The sequence below is a fragment of the Choloepus didactylus genome, chromosome 1 (genome assembly GCF_015220235.1).
Source record: "Choloepus didactylus isolate mChoDid1 chromosome 1, mChoDid1.pri, whole genome shotgun sequence".
In the NCBI taxonomy this organism is placed as follows: Eukaryota; Metazoa; Chordata; class Mammalia; order Pilosa; family Megalonychidae; genus Choloepus; species Choloepus didactylus.
Genome location: NC_051307.1, coordinates 141,607,269 through 141,613,274, shown reverse-complemented (window position 1 = coordinate 141,613,274; position 6,006 = coordinate 141,607,269). Strand labels below are relative to the sequence as shown.

The 6,006-nt window shown below is 34.3% G+C and overlaps 1 non-coding gene across 1 annotated transcript; it reads left to right on the top strand.

Annotated features, from left to right (window-relative positions):
• Window positions 1–5,487: 5,487 nt before the first annotated feature.
• LOC119510650 lies at window positions 5,488–5,675 on the top strand. Its single transcript, XR_005211993.1, has one exon. It is a non-coding gene; the product is annotated as a U2 spliceosomal RNA (small nuclear RNA).
• Window positions 5,676–6,006: the final 331 nt, after the last annotated feature.

Here is a 6,006-nt window from a genome sequence, read left to right as displayed (position 1 = left end):
CCATGCTAGGACCTTCCCCTACCACAGTATTTGATTATGATATTTGCACAGGGAAGCATCAGTTTAGCACTTCAATATATGCAATGTGTATTGGTTCTCTTAATATGAGTTTTTGTGAAATAGAGGTTTAAGGGCAGCCTGCTTGGTCCATCTCCTACATGGTGTCCCATTCAAGGAAGCATAATTTAACACTCTAAAAAATCATTGTGAAAAATTCAAACTTTTATTGAATTATCTTGGAAAGTACCACAGAGCCCCAGTGTATCATTCATCTCACACAACTCACTCTCTTAAAATCCCCTTCTGCCATCTTTTTTCCCCCTCTGTTTCTTATGTGGACCAACAGTCATCCTTCATTCTCTTACCTTTCTCTCTCAAGTCTCCCCCAGTTCAACCAGCACCAACTGAACTCTCTCTCTCTCCCCTCTGGGACTTTAGATCTCTCTCTCACTGTTTCATTTCTGAAAAATCTCTGTTTTGAAATGTTTTTGGCCTCTTCCAAGGAGAATTGAGGTTCCACTCTGGGTATCTTTGATTTCTCCTCTCTGCCACTACCTGCTCAGCATGATGGAGGCCAGGTCAGCAGCAAAGTAACCTTATCTCGAAGTTCCAGGCATGAGACTCACACACATTATTATACACACACAGATTATAGTATTGCTTTCTCACACGTATTACAGATGAAGAGCTAGAAAGCACAGGTCTGAAGATCTAGAACTTAGCTTTATTTAAATTTAAAGTAGAAGTGTCATTAGGTCATTTTGAAGAACAGTGCTAAAAGTAATCATCATGTTCTTTGTTCACCAAAATTGAATGACTTACTTTTATTCATAAATAATTGCCTTGAAATTCAACAGAACATTTTTAAGTTACAAAATATACTATGCATTATTTAGGTATGTGAATGTTTTAAACTTGCAGCTGATTTAGGAATCATTGTTTTGAAATCCCTAATTTTGTGTACCTTAACTCATCCTTACCTTGATGTTCCTATTTATAATTTATTTTCTTTTTAAGTTATAAGGTTTTCTATAATTTTCTAAATTTGTTTTTCGTTCGCTCAACTATTATAAAATGTGATTGTTATGCCAGTTGATTACTATTTTAAAATACAAATATAATTCTTTGCATATGTAATTAAAGACAGCTGTACTCCAGTCATATATGTTTCACAACAGTGAGAGCTAAAGGACTATTAGATAAGATATATCATTCTGAACACTTTAGTGATTAGTATAATTACAGTTTTTATTCCCTATAATATACTCAAAATTACTTACAGAACATTAAATATGGCCCTATAATTGTGCTTTTTTAAACCACTTATTCTGAAAAACAAAAAAGAATTTATCTGTATCGGGTCTTTGTTTTCCATATGGTTAGCATTTTTTCTTTTTTTTTTCCAACCAATGATGTAACCTCTTATTATGAGCTTGCTAAGTAGCATACTATATAAACACATGCATGAGAAAGGTCATTTAGAAATATAAAAAAAAATCCTTTCAAAAAAATAACTTACTTGTTCTATTAATAAGTTTATTACAAAAATAAATGGAAAATACAGAAAAAACATATAAAAATTAAAATAAAATCATCCAGAATGACACCATAAAGATATAACACCCATTTTGGTATATATTTTTTGTCTCTTTTCTATGCTTCTATAAATACATACAGTAACATTAGTTATAATAATATTTTATGTACAATTTTGTCTCTTGCTTTTCATACTTAGCATTATGTGTGGTAGACTGAGTTATGTACCTCAGAAAAACATGCTCTTAATCCCCCTTCCTGTGAGTGTGAACCCGTTTGGCTAGGACCTCCTAAAAAACAAATTATTTTTAGTCAAGGTGCAGCCCGACTGAGTGAGGGTGGGCCTTAATCCAATTTCTGTAGGTCTTATAAAGAGAAAGCCACAGGAAGGAGACAGAAGCTGAGAAAGGAGAGAGATACAGCAAGCCAGCAACCAGAACTACCAGTGCTGAGAGGAAGCAAGTCTTCCAGCCTCCAGATCAGTGAGACAATAAATTCTTGTTGCTAAGCCAAAACCCATCGTGTAGTATTTGTGATAGCAGCTTAAGCAAACAAAGACATCATGTCACTAGCATTTCCCATGGAAATAAAATCTATTTGAAAACAGAATAATTTCAGGTAGTTACATGTGTGCTGTAAACTAAGTTGTGTTTTGGAATCACTGATCTAGGGCATCAAGCAAGGATTAGGAGTTCCCTTCAGGATTCATGTTTTTTTGTTTGTTTGTTTTTATTTTTTGTTTTTTGTTTTCAGGATTACATCCCACAGTTTGAAGTTTAAAAATTTAGCTAAAATTGATCTGAAATGAAGCAGACATCTATAGGCCCTTGAATTGTACCAGGGAGTGTTTTACTCATTTGGAGCATGCTAGAAGAAGACCTTTGAAACTGAGGCATTTCAATTGATATGCCATACCTGATTGATTAAATCCACACCAATATTTATTATATTTCTAACTTCAGGGCAAGATCTCCTTTGGATGTGATCAAGTAGGATAAAATGTTTAGAATAAAGCAGCATCTCCCCTCCCTGCTACGTGGGACCCGACTCCCAGGGGTGTAAATCTCCCTGGCAACGCAGAGTATGACTCCCGGGGATGAATGTGGACCCGGCATCATGGGACTGAGAGTATCTTCTTGACCAAAAGGGGGATGCAAAATGAGACGAAATAGTTTCAGTTGCTGAGAGATTCCAAATGGAGTCAAGAGGTCACTCTGGTGGACATTCTTATGCACTATATAGATAACACCTCTTAGGCTTTAATGTATTGGAATAGCTAGAAGTAAATACCTGAAACTACCAAACTCCGACCCAGCAGTCTGGACTCCTGAAGATAATTATATAATAATGTAGATTACAAGGGGTGACGGTGTGACTGTGAAGACCTTGTGGATCACACCCCCTTTATCTAGTGTATGGATGAGAAGAGGAATGGGGATAGGAACTAGAGGACAAATGGGGTGGGATGGGGGGATGATTTGGGTGTTCTTTTTTCACTTTTATTTTTTATTCTTGTTCTGGTTCTTTCTGATGTAAGGAAAATGTTCAGAGATAGATTGTGGTGATGAACGCATAACTATGTTATCATATTGTGGACAGTGGATTGTATATCATGGATGATTGTATGGTGTGTGAATGTATTTCAATAAAACTGAATTTAATAAAAAAAAAAAGAATAAAGCAGCATCCAGGCCTCTGGGTAGATATATTAAGATTTGAAGAGTCTGTGTGAGGAATATCAGGAATATTAAACAGCAAAGTTTCAGGCACAAGAAATTAGGCATCTTGTGAGGTAGATAGCTATCAAGGCATCTATAGTCAATGTTTTGTATCTTTTTTTGCATGCAAGGCTGCCTCACACAGGTAATTTCATGCTTAGTGTCAATGTAAGAAGTGACCTGTGAGTGTTGGTGTCCTGGATCCACAGGTTATTGAGGAATGTAGTTGATTGAGGTTCTTAAAGAATTAACCCAAATCTGTTCAGAATTGCAAGGGTTTTAAAAACACTTTTACTACTTCACCTAATTTAATTCTTACAAGATTTAACATAATTTTTGAGAGGGGCAGATTGCGTCTCTTGGAAGCTAGAATACTTACAGAAGAACATATAGCTATTAAGTGGTGAAGCAAGAACTGCAAACCTAGTTGTTTGTTTGTTTGTTTGTTTTCACTTTTTAACTCTAAATTCCCTTATCATACAATCAGTCTAGTCATGTGACAAATGCTTAACTTCAGAGACATTGACAATCATCTCTCTTCATTCTTTATCCTAAGAGATGAAAAAGTAAATGCTGAAGATACCAAAAAATGTATCTTGCCCAAGATTGAGGCTCTAGAAAGCAAAAGTTGGGACTAAATTCAGATCCTTTCAACTTCAGAGCTGGTGGAAAGGATTTAAAATCTTTGGTTACTTTTCTATATTTCACATTTGATTATTAGTGAGTGCTAATTTCTTTTTACAATTTCATAAGATTAAGTCTTTGAGATTTAGAAAAATTAGTGGAAATGTTTGTACAAAACCTGTCTTAAGATTTATGCGAATTTCTGAAAAATTTTTGTGAGTTCATTGAAGCATATTCCAAAGGAAACTTGTGTTCATTGAAGTGTAAATTTCATATGAATTCCATTCAATTCCAATGATATTTATTGAGAACCTACTATGTACAAGTTACTGTGCTAGATATAGCAATCTAAAAAACATCCTGTGATTCCTCAGCTCATCTCCAGAGCTTTTTTCCCACAGGGTATCCTGTCTGATGTGTGAAATGGCAATGCACATCAAGTTGCAGAAACTCTAGCAAGAGGAAGTGAGTGAATCAGAATCCATTTTAAATTAAGGCTAAGAAAGCAAAAGTTTCAAAAAAAAATAATATTAAGTCTAACTCTTTGGAAGCAATTACTCAGCATAGCCATATGATATGCTGAATGGTTTTGAAGAAATAGTTCTGTTTTTTTTTTTTTTTATACATTGTCAAGTTATGGACCTGAAAATTCAGGATAAACCTGCTCTTCACTTTTTTTTCTATGTGAAAAAAATTAAAGAAAGTCTATGATTTAAGTGATTTGTAAACATTGCTAAGAACTTATTTGCTAGTTTAATAAATGGAATAAAACCTTGACAACTTAGAATTTGCTGCAGATAGAGGAATTTGTGTCATATTCTTTCCTTCCTGTTCATAGGCTAATTGCTAAAAAACCTAACAAAGATGGCAGGCTAACAAGTGATGTGAGTGCCACAACCACGACACAGATGAAACAAAATGTGTTACTCAGAAATCACTCTCACTTCTTTGTAGCTGTTCACGTGTGTCAAACACAAAAATCAACAGTAACTATGGACACTACTATTCATGCTTGAAGTTCACAGTGTCAAATTTTTTTGCAAGTTTCAGATTTCTTTTGCTAAGAAGTTGTCTTTTTTTCTTTTCCCTCTTATTGATTTCCTATTGTGAATTACAGCATACATACCAAGGAATTTAATATATAGGTATAGTTCTAAGAATAATAATGAAACAAACATCCAAGTACTTAACACTGAGCTTAAGAAATAAGACATTTTCAGGGTCATAGAAGCCCCCTGCATGCCCTTTCCTGGTTTCATTTCCACCTTTTCCCTCTTAGAAACCGCTATGAAATTTGTGTCTCTTGCTTCTCTTTATAGTGTTACCACTATATGTATGTATGAGCCTGTGTTTCATTGATTGTCACTAACATAGAGTATCAAATTACATGAATATTGCATAATTTATTAATCTAGTCTACACATGATGAATATATAGGTTGTTTTCTTTTATATTTTCTGGCTATTATGAACAAGTTGCTATGAACATATTTTTGAACATGTTTAGGCGTTCTATTTTCAAACACAAAGCTCTACTCTCAAAAAACTGGCAAAAAGTAATATCAGAACTTTAGAATGTAATTAGGTTTGATGTATTAAAAATTAGTGCAATCGCTTCTCGGTCTTTTGGCTAAGATCAAGTGTAGTATCTGTTCTTATCAGGTTAATATCTGATATGTCCTCTATCCGAGGACAGTAGTAAATGGACTTTTGGAGCTAGGAGTTGGAATAGGCCTTGCTCTGTCCACTCTATGCATTGACCTGGTGTTGCAGTACTTCCAGGAATGGTGCACCCCCTCCCTCAAAAAAAAAAAAAATTAGTGCAGCTGTATTGTACTCTTGTGAATAACTTTACATAACAGGGGTGTTCCTGGCAACTGAAATTAATATAATCTTATTTTAAAATGTGTATTTGTTTAAACATAAATTAGAAAATCTTCCTATATAAAGGAATATTTAAATATTTCTAGAAAGAAATAATTATTTTATAAAATAGACAATCCAGGGCTAGTGAATAAGCTATATCTGTAGGAATATTAAAATTACTTAGAGAAGATTTGTACTTTTCTATCAAATGACAGAATTCTTCTCTCTACCCCTACAGCTTCCCTCAATGTCACAATGCCCCT